This window comes from Odocoileus virginianus, chromosome 2 (genome assembly GCF_023699985.2).
Source record: "Odocoileus virginianus isolate 20LAN1187 ecotype Illinois chromosome 2, Ovbor_1.2, whole genome shotgun sequence".
In the NCBI taxonomy this organism is placed as follows: Eukaryota; Metazoa; Chordata; class Mammalia; order Artiodactyla; family Cervidae; genus Odocoileus; species Odocoileus virginianus.
In genome coordinates, this window is record NC_069675.1 from 56,225,402 (window position 1) to 56,249,129 (window position 23,728).

A 23,728-nucleotide genomic window follows, 5' to 3' on the forward strand; every position below is an offset into this window, starting at 1 on the left:
GCATGAAATTTAAAAAGGCAATTAGGGTATGTGTTTTACAAAATTAGTCAGCTTATTTGAATCACTTTAGTATAATTATATTTAAAGAACAAGACCTTCAAAGTAATAAATCTTATGAGAAAATAAATCTTATTACTTAGAGGAGACTTACCTCCTTCTATCTGCTTAGTCTCGTTATCTCCTGCTCCAAATGGTGAAAACCTTACAGATATCAGTGCTCTAAAACTGAAAGATTCTAGAGAAAGAAACCAAAGCATTACTCTGAATTGTAAACTGAGAAAACATAAGGCACAATCTGGGAAGCTAAATTACGTATGCTCATTTGCTACCTCTATAATAGTTTATTAACTAGAATTCCATTTCAAATAACAGAAACAAAACTAAATTAATGGAAGAGAATAGACAAATATGTTTACTCTTAAAATATATAACTGTTGGAAAACCAAATCATAAAAAAGAAGGTAGCTTCAAGAATCAAAATTTACATTATGGCCTTCCCATTTCTTCTTTGTCTCTATTTGTCTCTTGCATATCTCCATTACCTCTCATACTTGACACGTGGGAATCACAGCTATCAAAAAGAACAAAGTTTTATATCATGGACTTTTTACGCTGAGAGCCTTTTATTTCTTAATCCCCTATATACTAAAATTCTAAAGAAGAATTTGGGACTGATTCATAATCCCAAACAAATAAACTATATATATAAATACAGTAGTGCATCAGGTATCATGTAAGTACAACAAAGGGAAGACTCCAAGGAAAAAAAATGTAAGATAACAACTGACAAAGACCTTTAGTGAAATCAACTGCATTCATATGAAATCTAAGTACTGTAAACAGCTTAAGTATTAATAAACACAAATGAGAACAAGATAAGTAAAATCAACATAAACAGCTGTCAACTTACAATTTAAATGCAGAAATAAATTAAATAGATGTGATATGTCTCCATTCATCATCTTGATACGTGTCTACATGCCTTTGCTTTGGTCATACTGAAACTAGGGAGAATTTTCATATTTATGAGCTTTTCTGAAGTAGGTTTTTGGAAATTTTAAGATACAGAACAGTATGTGGATGCATTCAAGGGGAAATTTCTTTCTTCTTCATGAAAGCACTATTATCATCACAGTTATAACAATTCATGAAAATGTCAACTGTAATTCAACTCTCTTTAACTCCACCAATTTACTCTTCAATAGTAGACAATGATGGGCTTTCATCAGAAGGAATGAACCAGAGAATGCATGTGTTATGTATAAAATGTGTTATGTATATTATGTATTCACTCTAATATGGAGTGGATCAGTACTGTTGTTGATTGGCAAAGGCATAGCCTTATTTAAAAAGTTTTTCTTTGGGAGACTATTTATTATAGCTTTATTTATTCTATATTTGAAAAGTAAATTTATTTAAGGCTTGTTTAATCCTTCATAAAATATTCTTAAATACATTGCATATTTCACTGAGCCCTCAAAATAGTCACTGAAGGTAGAACTGTCAGGTGAGTGTATTCTCCTCAGTTCTGTCCCGTCTCAACAAAGATTTGAAGCGACGGACATTAGAGCCCTCAGCGTGTCAGCTCTGGGACAGACCGTGTTATAGCTCTCAGGTCTTGGACAGACCACGTTATAGCTCTCAGGTCTTGAACAGACCCTGTTATAGCTCTTAGATCAGTGTTACAGCTCTATGTTACAGCTCAATTTTATTTAGAAAATAATAGGAAAATACATCCTCAAGGTGTGAGGGCATGCCGACCCAAAGATGTGAAGAGAAGAGAGAGAGAGAACGAACGCGAGCAAGCAGCAGAGAGAAACAGAGCCCCCCACCCTGGCCCTTTGGCACCTCTTGTTATATGTTTTTTCCTCCCCCTGGGTCTGCCCTATGTAAATTGGGCTAGACAGGAGTGCTGTTTGTTCTACCCGAGGGCCTCACTCCGGTCCTTGGACCTTCCTTTGTTCTGTTTTTGCAGGCTTTTCCCTTCCTTGTCTTTTAGCCACCACCATTCTGGACCCTTTGTCTTATTCTAACTACCTAACAGAACCTTATAACCTCAGAGGAGAAAACAGATTCCTCAACTTATAAAAAGTAGAATATAGAACAAATTTACTAAGAGTAGCAATTTCTAAGTAAAATCTCAGATTCATCTCTTCTTTATGAGGCTAGAGATTAGAGAGAGCAGCCTTGTAATAACTTGATTTTATTTCTGAAGGTCTCACAAACTGCTTATTATTTTATTTTTTGTTGTTGATTACTTTTAAAAGATAGGTTGAAAGTATATATGGCAACTGCACTGAATACTATTAGAGAAAGATTTTACTCTTTATAGGATGCTAACATTATAAATATTTGTGAAACAGTTCATTTCCAAACATATTGCAAATACAGTCAGGTCTAATACAAGATGACATTGTTGCTGTTGTTCAGTTGCCAAGTTGTGCCCAGCTCTTCATAACCCCATAGACTGCAGCAACCAGTCTTCCCTGTCCTTCACCATCTCCCAGAGTTTGCCTAAGTTCATTTTCCAATGCATCAGTGATGCCATCCAACCATCTCACCCTCTGTCATCCTCTTCTCCTTCTGTCCTCAATCTTTCCCAGTCCCAGGGTCTTTTCCAATGAGTCAGCTGTTCACATAGGTGGCCAAAGTATTGGACCTTCCACTTCAACATCACTCCTTTCAATGAACATTCAGGGTTGATTTCCTTTCAGATTGACTGGTTTGATCTCCTTGCACTCCAAGGGACTCTCAAGAGTCTTCTCCAGCACCACAGTTCAAAAGCATAAGTCCTTAGGCACTCTGCCTTCTTTATGGTCCAGCTGTCACAACTGTACATGACTACTGTAAAGACTATAGCCTTGACTATACGGATTTTGGTGGCAAAGTGATGTCTTTACATTTTAACACACAATCTAGGTTTGTCATAGCTTTCCTGCCGGGAAGCAACCATCTTCTAATTTCATGGCTGCTATCACTATCAGCAGTGATTTTAAACCCAAAGAACAGGAAATCTGCCACAGCTTCCACATTTTCCCCTTCTATTTGCCATGAAGTGATGGGACCAGATGTCATGATCTTAGTTTTTTTGTTTTGTTTTGTTTTAAGCCGGTTTTTCACTCTCCTCCTTCACCTTCATCAAGAGGTTCTTTAGTTCCTGTTTGCTTTCTGCCATTAGAGTGGTATCATCTGCATATCTGACGTTGTTGATATTTTTCCCAGCAGTCTTACTCCAGTTTGGGATTTATCCAGCTCAGCATTTCTCATGATGTGTTCTGTGTATAAGTTAAATTAACAGGGTGACAGTAAACAGCTTTGTCATGCTACTTTCTCAATCCTGAACCAGTCAGTTGTTCCATACAAGGGTCTAACTTTGCTTCTTGATCCACATACAGATGTTTTCTGGAATTCCCTTGCTTTCTCTATGATCCAATAAATGTTGGCAACTTGATCTCTGGTTCCTCTGCCTTTTCTAAACCCAGCTTGGGCATCTGGAATTTCTTGGTTCATGTGTAGCATTCAGGTTTTTTGCAGAACTTTACTAGCATAGGAGATGAGTGCAATTGTCCAGGGGTTTGAACATTCTTTAGTACAGTACAGAAATTTTTCATATTCCTAAGAATTACTGTGCTGTGTAAAATTACACAGTATTTTAAAAGAGAAAAAAAGAGGCGGCGGCAGTGGTGGGAGAAGAGGCGGCTGCGGCAGTGGTGGCGGAGTGGGTAGGGAACCTGGAAACGCGAGCAGGGATGGTAGGTGTTTTGGACCCGCCGGGCCACCGTCGTTTCCAGAAAGGGTTTGACTGGAGGAACCTCTGGAGCAGCTGAGACCTGGATTCAATTCCTGCATCAAGAAGATCCCCTGGAGGAGGGAATGGCTACCCACTCCAGTATTCTTGCCTGGAGAATTCCATGAACAGAGGAGCCTGATGGGCTACAGTCCATGGGATTGTAAAGAATCAGACATGACTGAATGCTGATACCAGTGAACCAGGATCAATTCTCCCTAAATGTTGGAACAGTGTTCTGAAGCTCTCTGCACAATGGACCAGAGTGTTTCATTGAGTTGGCTGGCTCCTCTGACTGACGGCATGTTGAGGCACATGGGCCAGTGGCAACGAGGGCATCCAATCCAGAGAGGGCCGCCCTAGAGGCCCGGCCACCAGCATCATGGGCCAGTGTGTCACTAAGTGCAAGAATCCCTCATCAACTCTGGGTAGCAAGAATGGAGACCATGACTCCAGCTGCAAGTCACATGGTAGGCGGAGTGCAAGCCACCGTGAGGAACAGCTGCCCGCCTGTGGCAAGCCAGGTGGAGATATCCTTGTCAATGGGACCGAGAAGGCAGAGGCTGCTCCTGAGGCCTGCCAGCTGCCAACATCCTCCGGAGATGCTGGGAGGGAGCCCAAGTCAAATGCCGAGGAGTCGTCTTTGCAGAGGTTGGAAGAACTGTTCAGGCGCTATAAGGATGAACGGGAGGATGCAATTTTGGAGGAAGGCATGGAGCGCTTTTGCAATGATCTATGTGTGGACCCCACGGAATTTCGAGTGCTGCTTTTGGCTTGGAAGTTCCAGGCTGCTACCATGTGCAAATTCACCAGGAAGGAATTTTTTGACTGCTGCAAAGCAATAAGTGCAGACAGCATTGATGGGATCTATGCACGGTTCCCTAGCCTCTTAACAGAAGCCAAACAAGAGAATAAATTCAAGGATCTCTACCGGTTTACATTTCAGTTTGGCCTGGACTCTGAAAAAGGGCAGCAGTCACTGCATCGAGAAATAGCCATTGCCCTGTGGAAACTTGTCTTTACCCAGAACAATCCTCCAGTATTGGACCAATGGCTAAACTTCCTAACAGAGAGCCCCTCGGGGATCAAGGGCATCTCCAGGGACACTTGGAATATGTTTCTTAACTTCACTCAGGTGATTGGCCCTGACCTCAGCAACTACAGTGAAGATGAGGCCTGGCCAAGTCTCTTTGATACCTTTATGGAGTGGGAAATGGAGTGAAGGAAAAGAGAAGGGGAAGGGAGAGGTGCACTCAGCTCAGGGCCCGAGGGCTTGTGTCCCGAGGAGCAGACTTAGTGGCTCTGTCTCAGAAGCAGCAGCAAGGATCTGCCTGCTGCCCTGCAGTCAACCAAGGAATTGGACCTTTCTGGAAATTACTGAAGATCCGGATATTTTCTACTTTATACCTTTCTCTGCCTTGTATCTGAAAGGGAAAGGATCTTCTCTAGACAGGAAACACAGAAAGGTGGTATAAACGTGAACCCCAAACAACAAAATAAATGGCAACGGGACCATACCTATCAATAATTACCTTAAATGTAAATGGGTTGAATGCCCCAACCAAAAGACAAAGGCTGGCTGAATGGATACAAAAGCAAGACCCCTATATATGCTGTCTACAAGAGACCCACCTCAAAGCAAGGGACACATACAGACTAAAAGTGAAGGGCTGGAAAAAAATATTCCACCCAAACGGAGACCAAAAGAAAGCAGGAGTCGCAATACTCATATCAGATAAAATAGACTTTCAAATAAAGGCTGTGAAAAGAGACAAAGATGGACACTGCATAATGATCAAAGGATCAATCCAAGAAGATATAACAATTATAAATATATATGCACCCAACATAGGAGCATCGCAATATGTAAGGCAAACGCTAATGAGTATGAAAGAGGAAATTAATAGTAACACAATAATAGTAGGAGACTTTAATACCCCACTCACAACTATGGATAGATCAACTAAACAGAAAATGAACAAGGAAACACAAACTTTAAAGGACACAATGGACCAGCTAGACCTAATTGACATCTATAGGACGTTTCACCCCAAAACAATCAACTTCACCTTTTTCTCAAGTGCACACACAACCTTCTCCAGAATAGATCACATCCTGAGCCATAAATCTGGTCTTGGTAAATTCAAAAAAATTGAAATCATTCCAGTCATCTTTTCTGACCACAGTGCAGTAAGATTAGATCTCAATTACAAGAAAAAAATTATTAAAAATTCAAACATATGGAGGCTAAACAACACGCTTCTGAATAACCAACAAATCATAGAAGAAATCAAAAAAGAAATCAAAATATGCATAGAAATGAATGAAAATGAAAACACAACAACCCAAAACCCATGGGACACTGTAAAAGCAGTGCTAAGGGGAAGATTCATAGCATTATAGGCCTACCTCAAGAAACAAGAAAAAAGTCAAATAAATCACCTAACTCAACACCTAAAGCAACTAGAGAAGGAAGAAATGAAGAACTCCAGGGTTAGTAGAGGGAAAGAAATCTTAAAAATTAGGGCAGAAATAAATGCAAAAGAAACTAAAGAGACCATAGCAAAAATCAACAAAGCTAAAAGCTGGTTTTTTGAAAAAGTAAACAAAATTGACAAACCATTAGCAAGACTCATTAAGAAACAAAGGTAGAAGAACCAAATTAACAAAATTAGAAATGAAAATGGAGAGATCACAACAGACAACACTGAAATACAAAGGATCATAAGAGACTACTACCAGCAGCTCTATGCCAATCAAATGGACAACTTGGAAGAAATGGACAAGTTCTTAGAGAAGTATAACTTTCCAAAACTGAACCAGGAAGAAATAGAAGATCTTAACAAACCCATCACAAGCAAGGAAATTGAAACTGTAATCAGAAATCTTCCAGCAAACAAAAGCCCAGGACCAGATGGCTTCACAGCTGAATTCTACCAAAAATTTAGAGAAGAGCTAACACCTATCTTACTCAAACTCTTCCAGAAAATTTCTGAAGAAGGTAAACTTCCAAACTCATTCTATGAGGCCACCATCACCCTAATTCCAAAACCAGACAAAGATGCCACAAAAAAAGAAAACTACAGGCCAATATCACTGATGAACATAGATGCAAAAATCCTTAACAAAATTCTAGCAAACAGAATCCAACAACATATTAAGAAAATCATACACCATGACCAAGTGGGCTTTATCCCAGGAATGCAAGGATTCTTTAATATCCGCAAATCAATCAATGTAATACACCACATTAACAAATTGAAAGATAAAAACCATATGATTATCTCAATAGATGCAGAAAAAACCTTTGACAAAATTCAATATCCATTTATGATTAAAACTCTCCAGAAAGCAGGAATAGAGGGAACATACCTCAACATAATAAAAGCTATATATGACAAACCCACAGCAAGCATCACCATCAATGGTGAAAAATTGAAAGCTTTTCCCCTGAAATCAGGAACAAGACAAGGGTGCCCACTCTCACCACTACTATTCAACATAGTTTTGGAAGTGTTGGTCACAGCAATCAGAGCAGAAAAAGAAGTAAAAGGAATCCAGATAGGAAAAGAAGAAGTGAAACTCTCTCTGTTTGCAGATGACATGATCCTCTACATAGAAAACCCTAAAGACTCTACCAGAAAATTACTAGAGTTAATCAACAAATATAGTAAAGTTGCAGGATATAAAATTAACACACAGAAATCTCTTGCATTCCTATACACTAACAATGAGAAAACAGAAAGAGAAATTAAGGAAACAATACCATTCACCATTGCAACAAAAAGAATAAAATACTTAGGAGTATATCTACCTAAGGAAACAAAAGACTTATACATAGAAAACTATAAAACACTGATGAAAGAAATCAAAGAGGACACAGATGGAGAAATATACCGTGTTCATGGATTGGAAGAATCAACATTGTCAAAATGGCTATACTACCCAAAGCAATCTATAGATTCAATGCAATCCCTATCAAGATACCAACGGTATTCTTCACAAAACTAGAACAAATAATTTCACAATTTGTATGGAAATACAAAAAACCTCCAATAGCCAAAGTAATCTTGAGAAAGAAGAATGGAACTGGAGGAATCAACCTGCCTGACTTCAGACTATACTACAAAGCCACAGTCATCAAGACAGTATGGTACTGGCACAAAGACAGAAATATAGATCAATGGAACAGAATAGAAAGCCCAGAGATAAATCCACGAACCTATGGTCACCTTATCTTCGACAAAGGAGGCAAGGATATACAATGGAAAAAAAGACAACCTCTTTAACAAGTGGTGCTGGGAAAACTGGTCAACCACCTGTAAAAGAATGAAACTAGAACACTTTCTAACACCATACACAAAAATAAACTCAAAATGGATTAAAGATCTAAATGTAAGACCAGAAACTATAAAACTCCTAGAGGAGAACATAGGCAAAACACTCTCTGACATAAATCACAGCAGGATCCTCTATGACCCACATCCCAGAATTTCAGAAATAAAAGCAAAAATAAACAAATGGGACCTAATGAAACTTAAAAGCTTTTGCACAACAAAGGAAACTATAAGCAAGGTGAAAAGACAGCCCTCAAATTGGGAGAAAATAATAGCAAACGAAGCAACAGACAAAGGATTAATCTCAAAAATATACAAGCAACTCCTCCAGCTCAGCTCCAGAAAAATAAATGACCCAATCCAAAAATGGGCCAAAGAACTAAACAGACATTTCTCCAAGGAAGACATACAGATGGCTAACAAACACATGAAAAGATGCTCAACATCACTCATTATCAGAGAAATGCAAATCAAAACCACAACGAGGTACCATTATACGCCAGTCAGAATGGCTGCTATCCAAAAGTCTACAAGCAATAAATGCTGGAGAGGGTGTGGAGAAAAGGGAACCCTCTTACACTGTTGGTGGGAATGCAAATTAGTACAGCCACTATGGAAAACAGTGTGGAGATTTCTTTAAAAGCTGGAAATAGAACTGCCATATGACCCAGCAATCCCACTTCTGGGCATACACACCAAGGAAACCAGATCTGAAAGAGACACGTGCACCCCAATGTTCATCACAGCACTGTTTATAATAGCAAGGACATGGAAGCAACCTAGATGCCCATCAGCAGACGAATGGATAAGGAAGCTGTGGTACATATACACCGTGGAATATTACTCAGCCATTAAATAGAATTCATTTGAATCAGTCTAATGAGATGGATGAAACTGGAGCCCATTATACAGAGTGAAGTAAACCAGAAAGATAAAGACCATTACAGTATATTAACACATATATATGGAATTTAAAAAGATGGTAACAATAACCCTATATGCAAAACAGAAAAAGAGACTCAGATGTATAGAACAGACTTGTGGACTCTGTGGGAGAAGGCGAGGGTGGGATGTTTCAAGAGAACAGCATTGAAACATGTATATTATCTAGGGTGAAAGAGATCACCAGCCCACGTTGAATGCATGAGACAAGTGCTCGGGCCTGGTGCACTGGTAAGACCCAGAGGGATCGGGTGGAGAGGGAAGTGGGAGGGGGACCGGGATGGGGAATACATGTAAATCCATGGCTAATTCATTTCAATGTATGACAAAAACCACTGCAATGTTGTAAAGTAATTAGCCTCCAACTAATAAAAATAAATGGAAAAATAAATAAATAAATAAATTTTTTTAAAATGTAAAAAATAAAAGAGAAAAAAAAACAGGTTTATGGGAAAAGTAGGATTGAGTCACAGCACTTAAGAACTTCATTATTGACTCATTTAAAAAAAGATAGAAACCTAGTAAAAACAGAATACACCTTCACACATTGTAAATGCTTAAAAAATACATGAATATTGCCCCAAAATGGTATTTACCTTGAAATTGGCCTGAAGTTTGCTGCGGATGTGGGCCTCAAAAAGTGCATTTGTTTTCTTGATTATCATGCTTACATGATAATCACCATAAACTTCATGGTTTGAAATAGCATCTTTTTATTTATTTATTTATCTTGTGGTTCTATAGATGAGACATCCAGCCAGTTTACTTGGATTCTCTGCCCAGGGTCTTGCAGGCTGAAGTGTCAACTGAGGTTGTGATCTCTATTAAAGTTCTGGCTTTCTTCCACTCAGTACATTAACAGATCAGATTTCGGGTTTCCTGGATTGAGGTCTCAGCTCCCGGAGGTCACCCTCCCCTAAAGGTGGCTCACAATACAGGAGAAGATTAGCTCTAACTTCTTTCAATTGTGACATTGAGACTCTCTTTTTAAAGGCTCATATGACTAGATAGTTTTCTGAATATTGAGTTTTAAGCCAACTTTTTTACTCCTCTTTCACTTTCATCAAGAGGCTCTTTAGTTCTTCTTCACTTTCTGCCATATGGGTGGTGTCATCTGCATATCTGAGATTATTGATATTTCTCCCTGCAATCTTAATTCCAGCTTGTGCATCATCCAGCCCAGCATTGTGCACGCTGTACTCTGCATATATGTTAAATAAGCAGAGTGTCAATATACAGCCTTGATGTACTCCTGTCTCAATTTGGAAGCAGACTGTTGTTCCATTTCCAGTTCAAACTCTTGCTTCTTGACCCGCATATAGATTTCTCAGGAGGCAGGTCAGGTGGTCTGGTATTCCCATCTCTTGAAGAATGTTCTGGTTTGTTGTGATCCACACAGGCAAAGGCTTAGCATAGTCAATAAAGCAGAGGTAGATGTTTTTCTGGAACTCTTTTGCTTTTTCTTTGATACAATGGATGTTGGCAATTTGATCTCTGGTTCTTCTGCCTTTTATAAATCCAACAATATCTAGAAGTTCACAATTCACATACTGTTGAAGCCTGGCAATGGATGTTGGCAATTTGATCTCTGGTTCTTCTGCCTTTTATAAATCCAACAATATCTAGAAGTTCACAATTCACATACTGTTGAAGCCTGGCTTGGAGAATTTTGAGCATTACTTTACTAGCATGTGAGATGACTGCAATTGTGTGGTAGTTTGAACACTTTTTGGCATTTCCTTTCATAGGGATTGGAGTAAAAACTGACTTTTTCCAGTCCTGTGGCCACTGCTGAGTTTTCCAAATTTGCCAGCAAACTGAATGCAGCACTTTCACAGGGTCATCTCTTAGGATTTGAAATAGCTCCATCACCTCCACTAGCTTTTTTCATAGTGATGCTTCCTAAGGCCCACTTGACTTTTCATTCCAGGATATCTAGCTCTAGGTGAGTGATCACACCATCGTGTATCTGGGTCATGAAGATGTTTTTTGTATAGTTCTGTGTATTCCTGCCACCTCTTCTTAATATCTTCTGCTTCTATTAAGTCCATACAGTTTCTGTCCTTTATTGTGCCCATCTTTGCAAGAAATGTACCCTTGGAATCTCCAATTTTCTTGAAGAGATCTCTAGTCTTTACTATTCCATTGTTTTCCTCTATTTTTTTGCATTGCTTACTGAGGAAGGCTTTCTTATCTCTCCTAGCTACTCTTTGGCACTGCATTCAAGTGAGTATAAATTTCCTTTTCTCCTTTGCCTTTTGCTTCCCTTCTTTTCTCAACTATTTGTAAGGCCTCCTGACACAACCATTTTGCCTTTTTGCATTTGCCCCCCACACACACATCCCCCCCCCGGGGGGGGGTTGATCTTGATCACTGCCTTCTGTACGATGTCACAAACCTCCATCTATAGTTCTTCAAGCACTCTATCAAGTCTAATCCCTTGAATATGTTTGTCACTTCCAGTGTATAATCATAAGGGATTTGATTTAGATCCTACCTGAATGGTCTAGTGGTTTTCCCTGCTTATTTCAATTTAAGTCTGAATTTTGCAGTAAGGAGTTCATGATCTGAGTCACAGTCAGCCCTCAGTCTTGTTTTTGCTGACTGTATAGAGATTCTCCATCTTTGGCTGCAAAGAGTATAATCAATCTGATTTTATTATTGACCATGTCCATGAACAGAGTCTTCTCTTGTGTTGTTGGAAGAGGGTGTTTGCTGTGACCAGTGTGTTCTCTTGTCAAAATTCTGTTAGCCTTTGCCCTGCTTCATTTTGTACATCAAGGTCAAATTTGCCTGTTATTCAGGTATCTCTTGACTTCCTACTTTTGCACTCCAGTCCCCTATGATGAAATGGACATCTCTTTTGGATGTTACTTCTGGAAGGTCTTTTAGGTCTTCATAGAACCATTCAACTTCAGCTTCTTCAGCATTAGCGATTGGGGCATAGACTTGGATTACTCTGATACTGAATGGGTTTGCCTTGGAAATGACCAGAGATCATTCTGTTATTTTTGAGATTGCACACAAGTACTTCATTTTGGACTCTTTTGTTGACCATGAGGGCTGCTGCATTTTTTGAAGAGATTCTTGTAGACAGTAGTAGATGTAATGGTCATCTGAATTAAATTCGCCTGTTCCAGTCCATTTTAGTTCACTGATTCCTAAAATGTCAATGTTCACTCTTGCTATCTCTTGTTTGACCACTTCCAGTTTACCTTGATTCATGGACCTAACATTCCAGGTTCCTAGGCAGTATTGCTTTTAACAGCATAGAACTTTACTTCCATCACCAGTCACATCCACAACTGGGCATTGTTTTCACTTCAGCTCCATCTCTTCATTCTTTCTGGAGTTATTTCTCCACTTTTCTCCTGTAGCATATTGGACACTTACTGATCTGGGGTGTTCATATCTCTGTGTCATATCTTTTTGCCTTTCATACTGTTCATTCAGAAAAGTAAGATCATAGAATCTGGTCCCAGCACTTCATGGCAAATAGAAGGGGAACCAAAGGAAACAGTGAGATACTTTATTTTCTTGGGTTCCAAAATCACTGCAGATGGTGACTGAAGCCATGAAATTAAAAGACACTTGCTCCTTGGTTAAAAAAAAAGCTATGTCCAACCAAGACCCCATATTAAAAAGCAGAGACATTACTTTGCCAACAAAGGTCCATCTATTCAAAGCTATGGTTTTTTTCCAGTAGTCAAGTATGAATGTGAGAAATTGGACTATAAAGAAAGCTAAGTGCCAAGAATTGATGCTTTTAACCTGTGGTGTTGGAAAAGACTCTTCAGAGTCCCTTGGACTGCAAGGAATTTCAACCAGCTGATCCTAAAGGAAATCAGTCCTGAATATTCATTGGAAAGACTGATGCTGAAGTGAAACTGCAATACTTTGGCCACCTGATGCAAAGAACTGACTCAATGGAAAAGACCCTGGTGGTGGGAAAGATTGAAGCCAGGAGAAGACAGGGACAACAGAGGATGAGAAGGTTGGATGGCATCATCGACTCGATGGACATAAGTTTGAGCAAACTCCAGGAGTTGGCAATGGACAGGGAAGCCTGGCATGCTGCAGTCCAAGGGGTCACAAAGAGTCAGACACGACTGGGCAACTGAACTGAGCTGAGCTGATTATTAGTCAGGGCTTCCCAGTTGTCATTAGTGGTAAAAAAAAAAAAAAAAAAAAAAACCAGCCTGCTAATGCACGAGATATAGGCGATATGGGTTTGATCCCTGGGTCAGGAAGATCCCTTGGAAGAGGGCATGGCAACCCACTCCAGTACTCCTGCCTGGAGAATTTCATGGACAGAGGAGTCTGGCAGGCTGTAGTCCATAAGGTCACAAAGAGTCGGATAAAACTGAAGCAATTTAGCATGCACGCACTCAAAATAGTCATCTTTAGGTAAGTTCAAGTTAACTGATTAGGGAAATTAATTATACTGGAAAATTTCCTTCACCTTTACCATATAGTGTATCATAATCATGGGAGAGATAACCATCACCTCTCGCATGTTTTATTGATTGAAGTAAATTGCAAGCCCCTCCCCTCAAGAAAGGGAATAATAAAAAGACACGTATCAGTGGAGTCCATCTTTGAATTCTATTAAAACAAAACAGTTGCAGCTTGTAAGTTATTGTGGAGTGGTAAAGGCAGGGCTATATGAAATTGGATAAAAAGTTTTAACACAAGATGTGAAGTTAATGGGGGCTTCCCTGGTGTCTCAAACAGTAAAGAATCTGCCTGCAATGCAGGCGACTTAGGTTCAGTCCCTAGGTTAGAAAGATCCCCTGGAGAAGGAAACGATTCCAATATTCTTGCTTGGAGAATTCCATGGACAGATGAGCCTGGTGGGCTACAGTCTATGGGGTCAATTGGAATGGTAACAGATGTAATGAACTGAGGCAGCTGGAAGATGTTTGAGGTTCATTTATGTGTGTGTTTTGTATATTCCTACTAGCTGTCTCAGTTCAGATGTGTATAGCTTTCTGCATTTGGCTAGTATTTCTCACAGATGAAATTATGCATAAGTAAATGCAAAATTCATATTATGCTCAGATTGTTTGCTAATATATTACCTGTGTTGAAACTAATGTGCATCTTTAAAACAAACATTATAGTAGAATGAACTATACATATTTATCTTTCTATTGCCTTCAATGCCTAAAAGAATGTTGGCATAGAATAAAAATTTTGTAGTACCTACTAAACTGATAAGAATTGAAATAGGCTTTGGAATTTGGGATAGATACACAAATGGACTTTATTTCAATCCATCAAGACCTTGCCGAGCTGTGGTCATGGCTCCAATGAGCCAAAGAAAAAGAGAAATGGGATGAATATGTGGCTTATCTACATAAATATGTAGAGCTCATAGAGAACAAATGAGAAAAGTTCAGGAAAATATGTTGTAAAGGTAGAGCAGTGCACTTTGGATACTTGAGTTCTAATTTAAAGATAACCATTCTGATCTCTAATGTGTGTTTTTCTTTGGTTTTAAAATATGTGTTTGCAACACCCCAAAACCTATGGGACACTGTAAAAGCAGTGCTAAGGGGAAGGTTCATAGCATTACAGGCTTACCTCAAGAAACAAGAAAAAAGTCAAATAAATCACCTAACTCTACACCTAAAGCAACTAGAGAAGGAAGAAATTAAGAACCCCAGGGTTAGTGGAAAGAAATCTTAAAAATTAGGGCAGATATAAATGCACAAGAAACAAAAGAGACCATAGCAAAAATCAACAAAGCTAAAAGCTGGTTTTTTGAAAAGATAAACAAAATTGACAAACCGTTAGCCAGACTCATCAAGAAACAAAGGGAGAAGAATGAAATCAACAAAATTAGAAATGAAAATGGAGAGATCACAACAGACAACACTGAAATACAAAGGATCATAAGAGACTACTACCAGCAGCTCTATGGCAATAAAATGGACAACTTGGAAGAAATGGACAAATTCCTAGAAAAGTATAACTTTCCAAACCTGAACAAGGAAGAAATAGAAGATCTTAACAGACCCATCACAAGCAAGGAAATTGAAACTGTAATCAGAAATCTTCCAGCAGACAAAAGCCCAGGACCAGATGGCTTCACAGCTGAATTCTACCAAAAATTTAGAGAAGAGCTAACACCTATCTTACTCAAACTCTTCCAGAAAATTGCAGAAGAAGGTAAACTTCCAAACTCATTCTATGAGGTCACCATCACCCTAATTCCAAAACCAGATAAAGATGCCACAAAAAAAGAAAACTACAGGCCAATATCACTGATGAACATAGATGCAAAAATCCTTAACAAAAGTCTAGCAAACAGAATCCAACAACATATTAAAAAATATAATACATCATGACCAAGTGGGCTTTATCCCAGGAATGCAAGGATTCTTTAATATCCGCAAATCAATCAATGTAATACACCACATTAACAAATTGAAAGATAAAAACCATATGATTATCTCACTAGATGCAGAAAAAGCCTTTGACAAAATTCAACATCCATTTATGATTAAAACTCTCCAGAAAGCAGGAATAGAGGGAACATACCTCAACATAATAAAAGCTATATATGACAAACCCACAGCAAGCATCACCCTCAATGGTGAAAAATTGAAAGCATTTCCCCTAAAATCAGGAACAAGACAAGGGTGCCCACTCTCACCACTACTATTCAACATAGTTTTGGAAATTTTGGCCACAGCAATCAGAGCAGAAAAAGAAATAAAAGGAATCCAGATAGGAAAAGAAGAAGTGAAACTCTCACTGTTCACAGATGACATGATCCTCTACATAGAAAACCCTAAAGACTCTACCAGAAAATTACTAGAGCTAATCAACAAATATAGTAAAGTTGCAGGATATAAAATTAACACACAGAAATCCCTTGCATTCCTGTACACTAACAATGAGAAAACAGAAAGAGAAATTAAGGAAACAATACCATTCACCATTGCAACAAAAAGAATAAAACACTTAGGAGTATATCTACCTAAAGAAACAAAAGACCTATACATAGAAAACTATAAAACACTGATGAAAGAAATCAAAGAGACACAGATAGATGGAGAAATATACCGTGTTCATTGATTGGAAGAATCAATATTGTGAAAACGAGTATACTACCCAAAGCAATCTATAGATTCAATGCAATCCCTATCAAGCTACCAACGGTATTCTTCACAGAACTAGAACAAATAATTTCACAATTTGTATGGAAATACAAAAAATCAAATAGCCAAAGCAACCTTGAGAAAGAAGAATGGAACTGGAGGAATCAATCTGCCTGACTTCAGACTCTACTACAAAGCCACAGTCATCAAGACAGTATGGTACTGGCACAAAGACAGAAGTATAGATCAATGGAACAGAATAGAAAGCCCAGAGATAAGTCCATGTACCTACGGACACGTTATCTTTGGCAAAGGAGCCAAAGATATACAATGGAAAAAAAACTTCTTTAACAAGTGGTGCTGGGAAAACTGGTCAACCACCTGTAAAAGAATAAAACTAGAATACTTTCTAACACCATACACAAAAATAAACTCAAAATGGATTAAAGATCTAAATGTAAGACCAGAAACTATAAAGCTCCCAGAGGAGAACATAGGCAAAACACTCTCCGACATAAATCACAGCAGGATCCTCTATGACCCACCTCCCAGAATATTGGAAATAAAAGCAAAAATAAACAAATGGGACCTAATGAAACTTAAAAGCTTTTGCGCAACAAAGGAAACTATAAGCAAGGTGAAAAGACAACCTTCAGAATGGGAGAAAATAATAGCAAATGAAGCAACAGACAAAGGATTAATCTCAAAAATATACAAGCAACTCCTGCAGCTCAACTCCAGAAAAATAAATGACCCAATCAAAAAATGGACCAAAGATCTAAACAGACATTTCTCCCAAGAAGACATACAGATGGTTAACAAACACATGAAAAGATGCTCAACATCACTCATTATCAGAGAAATACAAATCAAAACCACAATGAGGTACCATTACACGCCAGTCAGGATGGCTGCTATCCAAAAGTCTACAAGCAATAAATGCTGGAGAGGGTGTGGAGAAAAGGGAACCCTCTTACACTGTTGGTGGGAATGCAAATTAGTACAGCCACTATGGAAAACAGTGTGAAGATTTCTTAAAAAGCTGGAAATAGAACTGCCATATGACCCAGCAATCCCACTTCTGGGCATACACACCGAGGAAACCAGATCTGAAAGAGACACGTGCGCCCCAATGTTCATCGCAGCACTGTTTATAATAGCCAGGACATGGAAGCAACCTAGATGCCCATCAGCAGATGAATGGATAAGGAAGCTGTGGTACATATACACTGTGGAATGTTACTCAGCCATTAAAAAGAATTCGTTTGAATCAGTTCTAATGAGATGGATGAAACTGGAGCCCATTATACAGAGTGAAGTAAGCCAGAAAGATAAAGACCAATATAGTATACTAACGCATATATATGGAATTTAGAAACATGGTAACAACAACCCTATATGCAAAACAGAAAAAGAGACTCAGATGTACAGAACAGACTTTGGGACTCTGTGGGAGAAGGCAAGGGTGGGATGTTCAGAGCGAACAGCATTGAAACAAGTATACTATCAAGGGTGAAACAGATCACCAGCCCAGGTTGGATGCATGAGACAGGTGCTCAGGGCTGGTGCACTGGAAAGACCCAGAGGAATGGGATAGAGAGGGAGGCAGGAGAGGGGATCAGGATGGGGAACACATGTAAATCCATGGCTGATTCATGTCAATGTGTGGCAAAAACCACTACAATATTGTAATGTAACTAGCCTCCAAAGAATAAAAATAAATGGAAAAAAAAATAAAATATGTGTTTGGTACAAGAGAGTTTCTGAGAGTAGAAGATTTTCTATAACAGAAGCTTTCAGAAATATGTAAATAGGTTTCTCTCTATTTCTCACTTTATCTTTTGTAAATTGCTGCCCAGGTATCAAGGCCTCATTCTAGTTAAGACATTTCAGATTGTCCCCTCAATAGCTCTTCCTCTGCAGAAAGACAATCATGAACCTAAGCAAAAAAAGGCTAAGTGTCCAAGAAAGCTAAGTCAAAAATATTTTATGTCTCTGTAACAATACTAAAGGTGCCTCATGTGCTCATGTGTGGGTCATGCTTCTCAGATGGTTCAGTGGTAAAAGAATCCACCTGCCAGTGCAGGAGACAAGTGTTCAGTCCATGGGTCAGGAAGATCCCCTGGAGGTGGAAAGGACAACTGCACACTTCCCTATTCTTGCCTGGAGGACAGAGGAACCTGGAGGGCTTGTAAAGCCCATGGAGTCTCAAAGAGTTGGACATGACTGAGCAAGCACGCACGGATGTGTGGGCCATCTTATGTGTCTATTTCAGGAATGTAAAAAAAGATAAAAAGACATTCCTCTTTGAAATTGACTTGTGACCAGATACTTAATCCAAACTAGCACCCAATTATCACTGACATAACTGAAGATATATGAAATAAGTCTATTTCTATTAGCCTTTGTCAAATGAAATAAGGTAACAGCATCAAAATAAGATAAATTTGAGAATTTTGTGCATAATACTAATATGGTGGAATTTGGCTAAATTAAGTGCCAAACAAACTATAACTTAATAAATGCAAAGAAGAAGCTTTCCTAGAATATATGGAGTAGGCATGGAGTAGAGAAGAGAAATTGTGCTCAATACAAAAAGTATAGGAAAAAACATGCAGTGGCTAAGAAATGTAAGAATAAACATGAAAAGAAGAAAAAATTGTTTATAAATTATTGGAATAAAAGTGAATTCTGCAAATTTTTATTAATGAAAGTCAGTGAGTCCCAAACTAATTCAAAACCAACAATTAAATGCTATTTGCATCTAAAAGAAAATGTCTTTGAATGATAATATCAAAGAGATGAATAATTGCATATGTAAATAATACAAACAAAAAATAATGCCAGTGACAAACACTAGATAATTTAGACAAAATTTAATTCTGGTGAAAAGCAGTTATACTTCCTTCTGAAAATAGTTACAAAGTGCCTAGTATAGTCAGTAGTAGAACAGAGCTGAGCATCTAATCTATTAGATCCAGACAAAACACTTTGTGATCTTAGCTTACCATCAGTCATCTCTTATCAAGCAGTTTAGTGGCCAGATTTCATCACTTTGTCCTAACATTTCTGTCATAGTGGTCATGGAGTTATACCATAAGTATCCTCCTGCTCTCCCGAAGGAGCAACTATAATCAGGGTTAAACATCAGTTCAGTTCAGTTCATTCACTCAGTCGTGTCCGACTCTTTGTGACCCCGTGGACTGCAGCACCCCAGGCTTCCCTGTCCATCACCAATTCCAAGAGTTTACTCAAACTCATGTCCATTGAGTCAGTGATTCCATCCAACCATTTCATCCTCTGTCATCCCCTTCTCCTTCCACCTTCAATCTTTCCCAGAATTAGCGTATTTTCCAATGAGTCAGTTCTTCACATCAGGTGGCCAGAGTATTGAAATTTCAGCTTCCTCATCAGTCCTTCCAGTGAATATTCAGGACTGATTTCCTTTAGGATGGACTGGTTAGATCGCCTTGCAGTCCAAGTGATTTTCAAGAGTCTTCTCCAATACCACAGTTCAAAAGCATCAATTCTTCGGTGCTCAGCTTTCTTTATAGTCCAACTCTCACATCCATACATGATTACTGGAAAAACTACAGTCTTGATTAGATGAACCTTTGTTGACAAAGTAATGTCTCTGCTTTTTAATATGCTGTCTAGGTTGGTCATAGTTTTTCTTCCAAGGAGCAAGTGTCTTTTAATTTCGTGGCTGCAGTCACCATCTGCAGTGATTTTCAAGCCCCCAAAAAATAAAAGTCTCTCACTGTTTCCACTGTTTCTCCATCTATTTTCCATGAAGTGATGGGACCAGATGCCATGCTCTTAGTTTTCTGAAAGTTGAGTTTTAAGCCAACTCTTTCACACTCTTCTTTCACTTTCATCAAGAAGCTCTTTAGTTTTTCTTCACTTTCTGCCATAAGGATAACGTCATCTGCATATCTGAGGTCATTGATATTTCTCCTGGCAATCTTGATTCCAGCTTGTGCTCAATCCAGCCAAGGGTTTCTCATGATGCACTCTGCATACAAGTTAAATAAGCAGGGTGACAATATACAGCCGTGATATACTCCTTTCTTGTTTAACCAGTCTGTTGTTCCATGTCCAGTTCTAACTGTTGCTTCTTGATCTGCATACATATTTCTCAAGAGTCAGGTCAGGGGGACTGGTATTCCCATCCCTTGAAGAATTTTCCAGAGTTTCTTGTGGTCCACAGAGTCAGACTTTGGCATAGTCGATAAAGCAGAAGTAGATATTTTTCTGGAACTCTCTTGTTTTTTTGATGATCCAGCAGACGCCGGCAATTTGATCTCTGGTTCCTCTGCCTTTTCTAAATGCAGCTTGAACATCTAGAAGTTCACAGTTCACATATGGCTGAAGCCTGGCTTGAAGAATTTTGAGCATTATTTTACTAGCATGTGAGATGAGTGTAATTGTGTGGTAGTTTAAACACTCTTTGACATTGCCTTTCTTTGGGATTGGAATGAAAACTGACCTTTTCCAGTTCTGTGACCACTGCTGAGTTTTCCATATTTGCTGGCATATTGAGTGTAGCACTTTCACAGCATCATCGTTTAGGATTTGAAATAGCTCAACTGGAATTCCATCACCTCCTCTAGCTTTGTTCGTAGAGATGCTTCCTAAGGCTTACTTGACTGCATTCCAGGATGTCTGGCTCTAGGTGAGTGATTGCACCATTGTGATATTATGGGTCATGAAGACCTTTTTTGTATAGTTCTTCTGTGTATTCTTGCCACCTCTTCTTAATATCTTCTACTTCTGTTAGGTCCATACAGTTTCTGTCCTTTATTGTGTCCTTTGCATGAAATGTTCCTTTGGTATCTTTAATTTTCTTAAAGAGATCTCTAGTCTTTCTCATTCTATTGTTTTCCTCTATATGCTTGAATTGATCACTGAGGTAGACTTTCTTATCTCTCCTTGCTATTCTTTGGAACTCTGCATTCAAATGGGTATATCTTTCCCTTTTTCCTTTGCCTTTCACTTCTCTTCTTTTCACAGCTATTTGTAAGGCCTCCTCATACAACAATTTTGCTTTTTTGCATTTCTTTTCCTTGGGTATGGTCTTGATCCCTGTCTCCTGGATAATGTCATGAACCTCCATCCATAGTTCATCAGGCACTCTGTCTATCAGATCTAATCCTTTGAATCTATTTCTCACTTCCACTGTGTAAGGGATTTTATTTAGGTCATACCTGAATGGTCTAGTGGTTTTCCCTACTCTTGCTAATGTGTTGATCTAGAAATTACAAGTCTTATTAGCCAGCTAGTAATAGCCTAGTTGTATAGCTTCAGCAATTATTTAACAGTATAATTCTCTGCCTGCCTATGGCTAAAGCTACCATAAAATTCCTGGATTTTTAAACATTTTAAATATACTTGGGAAGAAAAGAATCAATTTTTAAAATATGAGAGTTAAATTTTCATGCTCATTGGTGTTTGGATGATATTGCAGAATGAATTTTTTCACTTTGATAATAGCATTGTTGTTATATATATATATTTTTTTTTTAATGTATTTATCTTTTAGAGACTCTGTAAGCATAAGGACAGTAAAACCTGGCAAGTATGTGAGAGAAACTGGTAAAGGAGCAGATGAAATAAGATTTGCCTTTATTGATAACTGACTGAGTGGGAAACTTTGAGGGATTCAATAATTTTTCTACTTTTGTATATGTTAGACATTTTCTATGGCAAAACAAAAAATGAACCTGATATTAATGAGCCATCAGGCACCTAGACCTTAATTTCCAATGTCCTTTTCAATAAAAAGACACAGGTCTTCTTGTGGAAATGGCTGATTATCTTGGGCTGGAGCAGTAATATAAAGATGAGCATGAAACATCTTGTAATGCTAGAAGGTAAGGAAGTAATCAAAAATCAAGACAACTGGGGCCTGTCAAAGGGACACAGAAGCATGAAGGAAACCCAACTGCCAAACCTGGAACAATTTGAGCAACAACAACAACAAAAATGTGACCTACAGTATAAAATCAATGTCCATGAATCTACACTGACATAAATAAAACATTAGGCAGATGAACAAATGGGAGAAAGAGACAAATCTTTCAAACAAAAGAATTCCAATTCATTTATAGAGATACTGACCCGAGTTTGATCCCAAGGTTGGGAAGATCCCCTGGAGAATGGAATGGCTTCACCCACTCCAGTATTCTTGCCTGGTGAATTCCATGGAAGCCTGGTGGGTTACAGTCCATGGGGTCACAAAGAGTCAGACACAGTTGAATGATTAACACACACACACACACACACACACACACACACACCTGCTGTAGGAGATGAAACTTGAGTGTGAGCTCTGCTTAATAACTTATTTTCAAAGGGCAGGACATGAGAAAACTGGACATGAGAAAACCAGTTTGGGGGAGTAACTACAGTGGAGAAATGTGGCAAGCATTACCTCTACCAGGTGATCAAGTGTGAAAGTGAAGTTGCTCAATGGTGTCTGACTCCTTGTGACCCGGTGGACTGTAACCCGCCTGTGTCCTCTGTCCATGGGATTCTCCAGGCAAGAATACTGAACTGGGTTGCCATGTCCTTCTCCACAGTGAGGAGTGGCTACAGTCTGATTGTTGCTGGGCTGCCAGTATTTTTCTCCTCCTCAGTGCCCTGAATTCCCCTGGAGTATGTTGCCTTTCCCTTCTCCCTAATCCAGGGATCAAATCTGGGTCTCCTCTGTTGCAGGCCTAGTCTTTACCATCTGAGCCACCAGGGGGCAGCTTACCATCAATGATAAGTCATCTTAAAGGAACCTATAGTTGATATGATGTAATGAGAAGGCACTACCCCTTTGTACCCCTCCTACCGGGAATCCACCATCCCAGTCTAACCATAAGGAAAAACCACTGGACAAATTCAGTTTGAGCAGCGTTCTGAAAAATACCTGACCAAAAAAAAAAAATAGTGAAAAATACCTGACCAATACTACTCAAATGGTTGTCATCAAAAATTAAGTCAAGCCTGAGAAAACTGTCTCAGTCGAGAAAAAGCTAAAGAGATCTCAGTCAAGAAAAAGCTAAAGAGATATGATGACAAAATTTGGTGTGATATCTTGGGTGGGAGCCTGGCATAGAAATGAGGACATTAGATGAAAACAGTGATATTAAAATAGAGTACAGAGTTCAGTTAATAATATTATACTGAGACTGGCTTAGTTTTTACCAATCTACTAACATAAGGAGGTAAAAATGAGGGAAATAGGATGAGTGGTGTATGGGAACTCTATACTTATCTTTGTACTGCTGCTGCTAAGTCGCTTCAGTCGTGTCCGACTCTGTGCGAACCCATAGACGGCAGCCTACCAGGCTCCTCCATCCCCGGGATTCTCCAGGCAAAAATACTGGAGTAGGTTGCCATTTCCTTCTCCAATCTTTATACTACTTTTCCATAAGTCTAAAGTTATTTTAAAGTAAAGTAAATATATTTAAATGGAAAATGATCAAAAAGAACACTAAGAAAAATGTTTCAAATATATGAATTAATTTTAATGTGGTAGAGATATGGCCTAGAATAATGGTGTT

The 23,728-nt window shown here is 38.7% G+C and overlaps 1 protein-coding gene and 1 pseudogene across 1 annotated transcript in view; both read left to right on the forward strand.

The window, feature by feature from the left end:
- Positions 1–23,728, forward strand: part of LRRTM4 (leucine rich repeat transmembrane neuronal 4) — a 924,628-nt gene that overhangs the window by 724,550 nt on the left and 176,350 nt on the right. The gene's annotated exons all lie outside the window — the stretch shown is intronic.
- On the forward strand, positions 3,738–5,161 carry LOC139037145 (DCN1-like protein 3 pseudogene; annotated as a pseudogene).